Genomic DNA, 13,695 nt, shown 5'->3' with positions numbered 1-13,695 from the left:
TATCATATAGTGTACTGGAAAATGGAAAAAAAATTCCAAGTCTGGAAAATTGGGAAAAAAAAATGCAATTCTAACATCGTTTTTGGGAATTGTTGTTACAGTATACATTTTGTTGTAAAAATGACTTCACAATATGATTCTGCTCGTCTGTAAAAATTACGGTGATACCAAACATGTACAGTTTTTTTTTAAATTATTTTAGTGATGAAAAAAATCTGAAGTTTGCAAAAAACAATTTTGTGTTGTGTCGCCATTTTCCGAGACCCGTAACGTTTTTATTTTTCAGCCGATGGAGATGTGTGACGGCTTATTTTTTTGCGTGATGAAACAACATTTTTATTGATTCCATTTTCAGATAGATGTGCCATTTGATCGCTAGTTACATTTTTTGTAGAATTGATTTTTTTTTGTTTATGGTGTTCACCATTTGATATATTTATATATTTTGATAGATTGGACTTGTCCGAATGCTCAATACCGCATATGAGTGTATTTTTTAAATATCTTTATTATTAGTAATAAGGGAAAAAGGGGGTGATTTGAACTTTTATGTGACTTTTTATTTTAGACGCTAACTTCCTGTTGTTTCAGGAAACAACACATGTACATTAGCCACAATTAGCAGACTGTGACTCTATTTTATTGAATCATCTAATGTGCAAAGGTCTTTGTGATGGAGGGAGGAACAGGATCAGCTGTGACTTCACTTATTGTGATTGCTGGATCCTATTAATCAGCTGTGTATAAAGGCGTTACTTGAAATAGGAATCCTGCCTCTGAGGATAAGAAGCCTGCTGAAAACTCTTACTGAAACATCAGGAATTATGAGTCTAAAATAGTCCCAGTGGCCAATGTGAAAACTGCAAGATTATTAATTTTGTTTTTCTAATAAAGATTGCGATTTGAAAAAAAAAAAGAATATTGCCAATTTTTTTTTGTTAAATACATTTAATACAAAAACGAAAGGTCATTTTTTAAGCTACATTTCTTTTAAAGGAATCTTATTATATAAATTAATAGTGTCAGGCTGGATGGGATACAACATTCTAATTTGCAGTGGAGAATTTGGGGGCAATGTGATGCCAATAACATAAGTACTTTGCACCAGGAAAACACATTCTGGTAGGGTCAGAAAAAGGGAAAAGTGAAATAGGTAGAAGCCTAGGTGATAATGAGGAAAAGTGGCACAATTCATGCCTCTGTGCTGTAGGCACCAAACAGTCAGTGCTTTCCTACAGATCAGCTATCCAGCAGCCAGCATGCTGAGCCTCCACTACTGACGGAGCACTCTGAGGGCTTGTTCACATGTTGCTTTATTGCCACATTTTTTCTATGCGTTTTTGCCCCATAAAAAAAGCAGTATTTTACAGAACCAGCAAAGTGAATGAGTTTTCTTAAATCTCCTGCACATCTTGCTTAATTTTTTTAAATTCCGCAATGTCAGTTTTTCAGCCTTTTTGTAGTATTTTCCACCATTCAAGTGTAAAAAAAAATGCACTAAAACGCAAGCATTTTACGTTTTATGCGTTTTTGACCCATTGACTTCAATTGAGTCAAATATGCAGCAAAAATGCAAGTATAAAAATGTTTGCAGATTTGCTGCGGATTTGCTGAGTTTTTGCTTGCGCTTTTACAGACTTCCTATGGTATTTCCCACGCTGTCATCAGTGTGACAGTGCGAGAAATACTGGCACGGCGGTTCTGTATGGCGCTAACATTACCGTCTGTCAGAGCACTGCGGGGTTATGCTGTCAGATGTCAGCGTGACCCCGCATAGATACTGTGACTCGTGGTAAAATGCCTACCACAGGTCACCGGCGTCGGCTAATAAGAGACTACTCCCATCAGCCGACGCATGCTGTCACTGATTACAGCGGGAGCAGGCAGTGGCTGATGGGCGTAGTCATCAGCCGGCGCCTGTGCGCAAAGTAAAAAAAAAAAGTTGAAATAAATATTGATATTTAAATAAAAACACAGTAAATAGTCACCTTACACCTAATCCCTGAAGCCCTTTGTCTCCAGTAAAAAAATTAAAAAGCACCATATACTCACCTTAACGCCCTACCCCTGATGCCCATGTCACCTGGAAAAGAGACAAAATAATAAATCACCATTACCCTCACCTATCCGCCGTAATCCATAATGTCCTGCAATGATTCACATCACTTGTAGAGCAGTCACATCAGCTGATGCGACTGCTCTATGCTGCAGCCCTCTACACACTGGCCGGAGCGTGTAGTCATTCCTGCAGTGAGTGCACTGAGCTGCGGTGAGAAAGTTCACCAGAGTTCATCAGCTGATGAGCCCTGTGCTGTGCGATTTTTTTTTTCTCACATCCATTGACTTGCATTGGCGAGTCTCATCTAAGATACGAGTACAATCGCAGCATGCTACGATTCTATATTGTCGGTGTGTTTATTTAACTCTATACTTACAGGTTTAGTAATGAGAATGCCTGGCTGGCTCATTACTAAACCTAGGGCTTGGTGTCAGCGACAGCTGCTGACACCAACCGCTAATCCGATTACCCCGATGGGACTGCACCAGGGCTTCGGGAAGAGCCTGAGCTTGGTGCCAGAATTGGCGCTTCAAATACAAAGCGCCATTTCTGGGGCAACTGAGGGCTGATATTTTTAGCCTGGGACGGGGCAAAGGAGCATGAAAAAGAAGGTGTTGAACAAGGAAATTACACTACACAATTTTTTTTTCCTTTTTTCAAATATCTTTAACTCCAAAAAAATATTCATTGCTGTTCATAAACACATGCAAAAAAAAACATGCAAAAGCACAACAACAACAAAAATAAAATGGCAAAACCAAGAGATGCAGAAATCTTGCAGAAATTTCTGCAAGCAAATACTCAACAGAACGGAAGCCTAAAGACCTCCATACACTGAATATGAAAGTCGTTCACAGGACAAATATATGGCCTTCTGACACGTCTAGGCTCTGTTACCACTTCAGCATTTTCTGCCAGCTTTATATTGCTCTTTGACATTCAAAATAAATCGGTCCAGTAGAAGCCATTCCTGGCCAGACCCGCACAGCAACCCACCCAGTAGTTAATTGCATCATCACCTTCAAAAGCTCCAAGTTTCTTTAAAAATTCATGCACTCTCTAAGGACACGAGATGCTGTAGTCCAGCACTTTGCAATATGCCTGCAATTCAGGAAGCTATTTTTAGGTAAATGCACTGTCAAATGCTGTAGATTTTTTTCAAGAGTAACGCCAATCTGAAGGACTTTTCCGATGCAGCACGGTGTGTAATAATAATAATAATGTTTATTTTTATATAGCACTAACATATTCCGCATATTCCTTTTTTGTAACTACATTGTGTGAGCACTACCAAGTAATATTTTATTCTTAGCTGCATATTGTTGGAATAGTGTTTCCAAAAAATATTTCTCATATTCCTTAAAATATAAATATTTTACAAATATTTACTATATGTATCACGCGTTAAATCCCTCAACACCCAAGCTCCGCTGGTCCAAGAGTCTCCCGACAATCTCTGTTAAAGAATAACCTCCATTTTAATATTTTTTCCATAAATCAAAAGTCCCCATATAACTATGAAACTTTATAATATATCTTATTGGACAAATCTACTTCTTTCTCCTCCTGGACTGATCCTTTCTTCTCAAAATTCGGAATTCACTGGTAAAGTCTGTATTCCGCGAAGATAGGTGTTTCCATTCCTGAGATAGGAGATGACAGTTGGTGCTCATAAAGTTCTATGGAGGACTGTAACTGTCATTTCAGAACTTGCAGCAGAATGTCTGTGTATGCCTCTAGCTTCTCTTTCTCCTCCATAGAAGTTTATAGGGGTGGTTCAAAACTAATATTGATGTTCATCCTTAAATGTCTCTCTATTTATTTGAATAATAATAGTTTTTCTAATATGGTTTAATTCAAAAGTCCCTACCCCCCTTTTTCTATTCAAACTGCTTTATTTATTATTTTGCCTATTTCCATTGGAAATGGAGAGGATAGAGAAACTACTTTTTTTAAATCTCCACATCCGAGAAAATCGGATCCCACCCTGATCAAACTCTGATAACACTGTGATTAGCATAATCAGACCGTTTTTCTCATATGTAGAACATATGGCCTTCTGCACCTGCCCTAAAGATAAAAAGGAAAATATTAAGATGAGGTATGATAATTTAGGCTGACTTCCTCCCACTGTAGGATACACTCCACACTATATTTTCATTGATTTTCAAGATTTACTGTTGAGATTTTTTTTTCACTGTAATCCTTAAGGATCGTCAACAAAGGTCAAGCGTGTTCAGTCAGATCTGTCTTTTTCTGACTTACAGGGCGCGGTACGTAATTTCAAAGTGTTTTTTATTTTATGATTACCCATAATTGACTCGCACTTTTTACTGCAGTGAATGTTAAGTTCAAAAGAAGAATATTCACTTTATTTTAACATTGTGAGACCAATACTTGAATGGTGATGATTAGGGTTGAGCGAAACGGGTCGGCAATTTTCAGAAGTCGCCAACTTTTGGCAAAGTCGGGTTTCATGAAACCCGACCCGACCCCTGTGTGGGGTCGGCCATGAAGTCGGCGATCTTCTGAATCTGGAATCGGAATTCCGATACCGATTCCCGATATGTTTAAGATATCGGGAATTGGTATCGGAATTCAGATTTAAGTGTAAAATAAAGAATTAAAATAAAAAATATCGCCATACTTACCATCTGATGCGCCCTGGTACTAAGCGGGAACCTTCCTTCCTTAGAATCAGCCTTCCAGGACCTTGCGGTGACGTCGCGGTGACGTCGCGGCTTGTGATTAGTCGCGCGGCCGCCCATGTGACCGCTCGCGCGACCAATCAAAAGCCGCGACATCACCGTGACGTCACCGAAGGTCCTGGAAGGGCTGATTCTTAGGAAGGAAGGCTGCCGGAAAGAAGCAGGGTGCGTCCGAGGGTGAGTATATACCTAATAGGAATATACTCACCCTCGGCTTCTTTCCGGCAGCCTTCCTTCCTAAGAATCAGCCCTTCCAGGACCTTCGGTGACGTCACGGTGACATCGCGGCTTTTGATTGGTCGCGCGAGCGGTCACATGGGCGGCCGCGCGACCAATCACAAGCCGCGACGTCACCGCGACGTCACCGCAAGGTCCTGGAAGGCTGATTCTAAGGAAGGAAGGTTCCCGCTTAGTACCAGGGCGCATCAGAGGGTAAGTATAGCGATATTTTTTATTTTAATTCTTTATTTTACACTTAAATATGGATCCCAGGGCCTGAAGGAGAGTTTCCGCTCCTTCAGACCCTGGGAACCATTGGAAACCCAATGCACTGCATTGGGTTTCGAGTTTCGGCCGACCCCGACCCCGACTTTTTTATAGGATCGGCCGATTTCACTCGACCCGACTTTTGAAAAAGTCGCGTTTCGTGAAACCCGACCCGATCCTATAAATGTAAAGGTCGCTCAACCCTAGTTATGATGGTTGCAATTGCACGACTACTCACTAGCCATAATCTGAGTGGTGAAAGTTGCTGAAAATATGGCTGAACTGTTTTCTGTTGCTTGTGACCTCATTAATATATACAGTCATGGCCAAAAGTGTTGGCACCCTTGAAATTGCTCCAGAAAATTAAGGGTGTTTTTTTCCAAGAAACTTATTGCAATTCCACATGTTTTGTTATACACGTAAATAATTCCTTTGTGTGTATTGGAACAACACAAAAAAGAGAAAAAGGCAAATTGGACATAATTTCACAAATAAATTAAACAAATCGGCCAAACAAAATTGTTGGCACCAGGGGCGTAACTACCGCGGTCGCAGCGGTCGCCAGTGCGACCGGGCCCGGCAGGTCAGGGGCCTGGGCCCGGCAGGTCAGAGGCACCCAACACCATGTTGCAGTGCAGGAGATTTGCTATCTAATTATACTCACCTACTGCTGGCGCGGTCCCTGCGCGTCCCTGCTTCTTCCAGCGCTGCATATTCTTCCTGTACTGAGCGGTCACATGGTCCCGCTCATTACCGAAATGAATATGCGGTTCCACCTCCCATAGAGGTGGAGCCGCATATTCATTTCGGTAATGAGCGGTAATGGTGACCGCTCAATACAGGAAGAAGATGCAGCGCTGGAAGAAGCAGGGACGCGCAGGGATCGCGCCAGCAGTAGGTGAGTATACAGCGCTGCGCAATATTTACCGTTCCTCGTTCCGGTGCGGCTCCGTCATCAGCGTGATGCTCAGGTCAGAGGGCGCGGTGACGTAGTCAGTGCGCGCCCTCTGCTGAACGTCAGTGCTGGAGACGGAGCCGCACGAGGAGCAGGTAAAGCGCCGGCGTCCTGAGCGAAGAGAGGTGAGTATGTGATTTTTTTTTTTTATTGCAGCAGCAGCATTATATATTGCACAGCTTTATATGGAGTATCTATGGGGCAATAATCAACGGTGCAGAGCATTGTATATGGCACAGCTTTCTATGGGGCAATAATCAACGGTGCTGAGCATTTTATATGGCACAGCTTTCTATGGAGCATCTATGGGGCAATAATGAACGGTGCAGAGCATTATATATTGCACAGCTTTCTATGGAGCATCTATGGGGCCATAATGAATGGTGCAGAGCATTCTATATGGCACAGCTTCTATGGAGCATCTATGGGGCCATACTGAACGGTGCAGAGCATTACATATGGCACAGCTTTCTATGGAGCATCTATGGGGCCATAATGAACGGTGCAGAGCATTATATATGGCACAGCTTTCTATGGAGCATCTATGGGGCCATAATGAACGGTGCAGAGCATTATATATGGCACAGCTTTCTATGGAGCATCTATGGGGCCATAATGAACGGTGCAGAGCATTATATATGGCACAGCTTTATATGGGGCAATAATCAACGGTATGGAGCATTATATGTGGCACAGCTTTCTATGGAGCATCTATGTTACCCCCCTATGTTATCCATCTATGTTATCCCCCCTATGTTACCCTTGTGCCTGTCTCCCCTAGCCCCCTTGTGCCCTCTCCCCTGCCCCCTCGTCACCATTTGCTCATGTCTTTCTCACTGCCCTTGTATGGAGGGGCTGCATTACACTATGAGGGGGGCTGCGTTGTATTCTATGGGGGTTACATTGAGTTGTATGGCAGGGCTGCGGGGGGGGGCCCCATTTGGAAGTTCGCACCGGGGCCCATAACTTTGTAGTTACGCCACTGGTTGGCACCCTCAACTCAATATTAGGTTGTACAACCTTTAGAATAAATAACTGCAATCAATCACTTCCTTTACCCATCACCGAGCTTCTTACACCTCTTAGCTGGAGTTTTGGAGCACTCTTCTTTTGTAAACTGCTCCCGGTCTCTCATATTTGGAGGCGCCTTCTCCCAGCAGCAATTCTAAGATCTCTCCACAGGAGTCCAATGGGATTTAGATCAAGATTGGGCAAGTGATCAGCTCATTGCCATGACTCTGGCCTCTGTAGCCACTCGCAATGTTTCTGCTGACTGGAAATGCAGTATTACATTGAGATCTATTGCTAACCACGTAATACTGTGATGGGCTACATCTACCAGAGTGAAAGACACTTTTATTGGTGCCATATTGGGATCTTAACTTTCTAATCTCTTTTTATTCCATTTTTTTTGCCATTTACAGAAATAATTTTGTCATTTGCAGAAATATTTTTATATTTTATTACTGCAAACAATTACACATATGGCGATACCAAATATGTCAATTTTTTTCTTCAATTTCACTACATTACGGGAAAAAGGGAACATTATTTTTAGATTTTTAGTAAATGTTATTTCAAGGTGTTCTTTTTTTTTTTTACAACATTTTATTGGTTACCATAGGGGGCTAGAACCTGTGGCCTCTTGATCACCTGCACAATGCACTGTCTATTTCATAATTACCAGTCTCTTATGAAGCCTATCAGTAGACCGTTGGGTGCTGTTAAAGCCCAAAAGCACCCTAAAAAAAATGTAATGAAGTGGGGGGGACATATGGGGATCAGGAGGGACATCTTCATTCCTAACCTCCTAAATGCTGCAGTGACAATTGATAGTGATATCTAAGAGGTTAAACTGTTGCAATCGGAGCTAGCTCCAATTGCAGGTGTTATTCTCTGGGTGCCGGCTGTGAAGTGCGGCCGGCACCAGCACTGTATCCTGAGAATAACTGTAAATGTCACCAAGGGGGTAAAGCTTGCACTATATTTTTCACAAAACGGACAAGACTGCTGCATACCTTAATTTTTTCATCACAGACTATCAGTCCTTGATTTTCGGACTTTTACCCTCTTGTCCAGACAGGTTGAACATCTCTGACATCCTCTTTATATAACTGTTTTAAAACACTGGAATTATATGACTGCGCCTTTAAAGGTCTGTTCCTGGTGTTTGCTTTGCAATATTCATAATAAATGAAGACTCTTTTATTTTTATTTTTCTCTAAGCAAGCTGCTGCATGTAACATGTTTGAATAAGCAATGCCGTGATGCGTGTGTTGGACATATTACATCGCTTCACAATCTGGAAAGAGGAAGCGACACATTCCTATACATGTCTGTTCATTGCTTCAGGCATATAAAATGCAAAATAGAAGGCAAAAGCCTGGAAAAGGAAAGTTACAAACAGCACACAGTTATAATAAAAATAATATATATATACCAGAGTGTACAAATTGTATACACAATGCTGTACCGGGATCTGGTCATACTACAGGCAAGGTAAGAAAATGTTATCTATTAGGGGTGCAGATATTTTTAACAGCTGGAAGGATTCTGAAAAATATGCTGTTCCTCCAGTAAAAAATACCAGATACCATGATAGACATACAAAAACGATACTGTGAACACTGCCTTATACCTCTATAGATAATACGTATATAAAGAGGGGAGAAAGAAAATACTAGAAATATAATTATTTATTAATTATAAAAGTGTATTAAAATATAGTATTTATAAAAATAACTATAGTAAAAAAAATATCTATGGTCACAGGTTCACTTTGCTTAATACAATTTATTCAATGCTAATGATTCCAAGGCTGGCTTCACATGAGCCTGGTAGGAGGTGCCATGTCCCCCCCTGAAGACATCAATGCTACTGTGGTATAGATTATGTAGAATGTAAATTATGTTTTGGTCCTGATAGATTTTCTTGAGGTAACAACTGTTAATTTATCTGTGGCCTGCAGGACTAACGGCCACTAGATGTCACCGTCTTTTTCACTCTTGTATAGAATGTAGGTGAAAGGTGAAATCTGCCCAGTAACAGAGACAGCAGGCACAAAGACAGTGTGATGGTTAACTTGAAGTACTGCACATAGTGGGAGGGAGTTCTGTGGATTCAGGGGAGAGGGGATAAATAAGAAGATAAAGAGAAAAAGACAAGACAGGTTTTTCCTAATGTGGAACTACAAGGTTAATGAGGAAAAGGATCTAGTTACATAGGCAGTAGGATGACAGGCAAGTGGGGAACCCTGCAAGGGAGACTTAGAAGTCCAGGAAGGTTACTGTCCAGCAATAAAGGGACCTTAGGATGAGGTAGAGCACGGCTGTGAGTACTGAAACGGAGCACGTTTCTACGAGCGGCCCCTGGGACTGATATAAGCAAGGGCACAGGCTATCAGGGCATAGCCACACACGTGGACCCGTATGACCCTACCCCTAAGGAAAATACAGGCATTTAAGGTCTGTCCTCATTACTGTGCCATACCTGTTGCCAGAAACAAATTGCAAACCGTAACTATTGAGAATGGAGCCAGTGTATTGTATGGGACGTGATGAAGACTGCATAACCTGTTACTCCCTGTGCACCTGTTTGTGCATAAAAAGTACACCATTTATAAGAGCTGGTCTGGCTTCTTGACTGAGAGGGTTAAATAGGATGGTTCTGCACCCAGTGTATTAACGGGGACTGTGGACATCTCAGATCTCGAAGCATCGTCGCACATGCAACCCCATAGTATGTGATTTCCCGTAATGGGCCATGTTGTCAAAGAAGCGACGCTCGGACATGACTACCACCCTGCCCCCTGTTACAAGCATATTTCACAGTCTGTCTAAAGACTACAATGCTTGCACAGCTCTTCCGACCCCAACTTTCAGGCTTATATGCACATATGAGGCTTTAAGTTTGGGTCTGGAGACCCACCTCCAGATCAGCCAATGGGGTCTATATACGGACCATGAAATACCCTTGTGTGATCCCAGCCTAAGGGGGTTCTAGTTGCAGAAAGGAGGGCCGCAATATAGAGATGAGCAAATAAATTCATATTATTCCAAGTTCATATTCCATGGCAGCTGGACAGGGGCCCTGCAAACGGCCTCCTAATTGCTGACATTCCAGGTTCTTCTTCTGATTCACCAGACTGGCGTGACATTGTATATGTGTCACCCAGAAACAATGACATTACACTATGTCGGATACTCTAAAGAAGGTCAGGGGATATCGGCAGGTAGGAGGCAGTTTACAGGGCTCCCGTCCTGTAACTACAAAATACTGGCATGGCTGTTGGATCAGAGTCCTCTGAATCGATACCCTCATCTCTACAAGAATCAATTGTAGATTCTGTGTATTAGAGAAATCATAGCAAGTGGACTCATCCTACCAGCTCAGAGATAATCAAAAAGTAGAGGAAGAGCCTGCGAAAGGGAAAATTAATGAAAAATGCAGGATACGAGACCTATAATGACCAAAAATAGTGATATTCCTCACGTACACACTCCAGCTTATTCTGAACAATCACCTGAAACGCCAGATACGGTTTAGTATGTTTTTTGTAACAGCCTTCGGCTCAATATCGAGTCATGGCTACTTGACGGATGAACGATTTGTAGGAAGATCTATCTTGTGGAAGCCTAGATAGGTCCACCATTATCTTGAAAGCATCAAGCCATCAGGTTGCTGGTCTTCCTCTTCACTTTATTCTCTCTATTTCTACCATGATATCTTTCTCCAGTGATTGCTCTCTTTGTATGATGTGTCCAAAGTAGGCAAGTCGTGGGTTGATCCTTGCTTCGAGTGACAATGTCTGGCTTGATTTGCTCCAAAATTGATGTGTTTGTTCCTCTTGCCATCCATGGTATAGATAACATCTCTCTCCAGCACCACATCTCGAAGGCGTTGATTCTCCTTCTGTCTTCTTTTTTACTGTCCAAGTTTCACATCCGTTTGTTATCACAGAAAATACCGAAACTCTGTACAATCCATGTCATTTTATCACCAGTGAAATGTTGCTCAACTTGAAGACCTTGTCCAGTGACTTCATTGTTGATTTGCCCACAGCTATACTCTTATTGACTTCCGATGTCATTGCTGCATCTTAGAAGTAGAAAATCTGGAGAGCAAAAAAAAGCGCAAATAGGGTCTTAACTGGTTAAAAACATGGGGTGCATCGGGGAGAGGCACGTTCACCTTGTTTTGTTGCAACTAAGCAACATGTAAAGAGCATGGATCAGCTGCTGCAGGACACAGGTCCAAAGATCGAGGATAATGGCGAAACCAGGTGTATGTGTCCAAATCTGCGCTGCCGATGAAGATGGATGGCGGACGACATTCTTCAAAGCTTTATTTCAAACAGGATAATAGTCAACGCATTTCGAGGTCATGCAGGGGCTCTTCTTCAGGACGGAACCTTACAAAAACAAAAAGATTTTGGAGGAATGGACTGGCTATGTAAAGGCAATGGTGGACTTGTCTATGAAAGAGCTACACGCACATAGGAATAGTTTGGAGGTGAAATCCGGCAGACAGATTCCCTTTAAGGGAAAGGGACTACTCACGTGCGGCTGCTCTTCAGTGCCAAGTATTGAGGCTAGACACCTGTTTTCATAGGATTAGTTGGAGACCCTCAAGGTAGATATCCACCTCACACCTCTCATGTCCAATAGGCACCCAATAAATGTACTAAATTGGAAAAACCGGGTGTAAATTGAGTAAGAACTTTATCCTAGAATCATATAAAACTAATTACTATAACTTTATCTAATCCATCTAAATGAAAGGAATTTGCTATCAACTGCTAAAAATACTATGTTCTTGCACAACCACCCACACACAGAAGCTTTTCAACAATGGCAAGAACAGTTTGGCAGCACTAACGAAACCTACATGAATCTGAAATAAAAGTGTGCATGCACATAACTGTAATTTGGCAAACAAATAACTTTGAATTATACTAATTAATTGTATTCCTTAAACTAACAGCGCTGCACAATGCCATAATAATAAGTATGATGACAATCATAACAACAAATAATAAATGTGTCTGCATTAACTACTCATACTACTACAGCTGGGTTCACTTTTTGGTTTTAATATTGATATGTTTGCCTTAGGCCGGCCTCACACTAGCGAGTTTTACGGACGTATGAGCGCATAAACTACGTCCGTAAAATTCGCATTACACACGGCCCAATGATTCCCTATGTCCAAGCTCCTATCGGCCGTATATTACGCATCCGTAATATACGGTCTTGTACGGCCGTAGAAAATCGCAGCATGCTGCGTTTGTCACCGTATTGCGCAAAAAGAATCGCCAATGAAAGTCTATGGGGGCGAGAAAAATACGGATTCCACACGGACCAGCAGTGTGACTTGCGAGAAATACGCAGCGCTGTTAGTGAAAAGCCGGTAATTCAATTGCCGGCTTTTCATTTCTCCTTCACAAACCCGACAGGATATGAGACATGGTTTACATACAGTAAACCATCTCATATCCCCCTTTTTTTTACATTGAGTCGCGGTGAGGCGCCCTCTGCTGGATGTTCTCATGAACTGCAGCCTTGGAAAAGTTCCCACGCTCGAGTTCATATGAGGACATCCAGCAGAGGGCGCCTCACCGCGACTCAATGTAAGTACAGATCACCCAGCTTTCCTTTCAGCACCCGGGGTTACAGGCACGAGCGAGTGCTTTAGCGCAGCTCCTGGCTGTAAAATGATTTAACCCCTTCAGATGGATTTACTTCGTGGGACCTGACAGTTCATCAGAAGGTATGTATATTGTTGGTTTATTATTTTGCCAAGCGAGGGTCTTCTGGTGGATTGAGAGAGCAATAAAATATTAAAACAACCTGTGTGTTTATTTCATTAAAATACTTTTTAATAATGTGTGTGTGTGTTTTTTAACCCTTTCAAACAATTGGATTAATAATGGATAGGTGACATAATTGACGCCTCTCCATTATTAATCTGGCTTAATGTCACCTTACAATAGCAAGGTGGCATTAACCCTTCATTACCCCATATCCTACCGCTACACGGGAGTGGGAAGAGAGAGGCCAAGTGCCAGAATAGGCGCATCTTCCAGATGTGCCTTTTCTGGGGTGGCTGGGGGCAGATGTTTTTAGCCACGGGGGGGCCAATAACCATGGACCCTCTCCTGGCTATTAATATCTGCCCTCAGTCACTGGCTTTACCACTCTGGCGGAGAAAATTGCGCGGGAGCCCACGCCAATTTTTTCCGCCATTTAACCCTTTATTTTAGCAGCTACAGCGCCCAAATTTTGCACATACACACTACTAACATTAGTAGTGTGGAATATGCAAAAAAAAGGGGGATATGAGATGGTTTACTGTATGTAAACCATGTCTCATATCCTGTCGGGTTTGTGAAGGAGAAATGAAAAGCCGGCAATTGAATTACCGTCTTTTCACATATATCGCGCTGAATTAAGTATAAATACAGAATATATATATATATATGTGTCTCA

Source organism: Ranitomeya variabilis, chromosome 7 (assembly GCF_051348905.1).
Source record: "Ranitomeya variabilis isolate aRanVar5 chromosome 7, aRanVar5.hap1, whole genome shotgun sequence".
NCBI classification, from domain to species: Eukaryota; Metazoa; Chordata; class Amphibia; order Anura; family Dendrobatidae; genus Ranitomeya; species Ranitomeya variabilis.
Note: the sequence above shows the minus strand (reverse complement) of the source record.